A 249-nucleotide genomic window follows, 5' to 3' on the forward strand; every position below is an offset into this window, starting at 1 on the left:
ACTTTTTTACTGGATTTATATTCAAAAAATTTAAAAAAATGAATGAAAATTTTTTAAAGGGGCAAACAGGCCCCTGAGCGAGTGTTGAGTTTTCCAAACAACACACACACAAACGATAGGGGTGTCTTATATATACATACATATATATATTATTTTATATTATATAAAAAAAATATATATATATATAAAATTAAAATTTTATAAATTATGTATATAATGTTATAAAATATAATTATATAAAAATTTTTT

This window comes from Penaeus monodon, chromosome 31 (genome assembly GCF_015228065.2).
Source record: "Penaeus monodon isolate SGIC_2016 chromosome 31, NSTDA_Pmon_1, whole genome shotgun sequence".
Lineage (NCBI taxonomy): Eukaryota > Metazoa > Arthropoda > Malacostraca > Decapoda > Penaeidae > Penaeus > Penaeus monodon.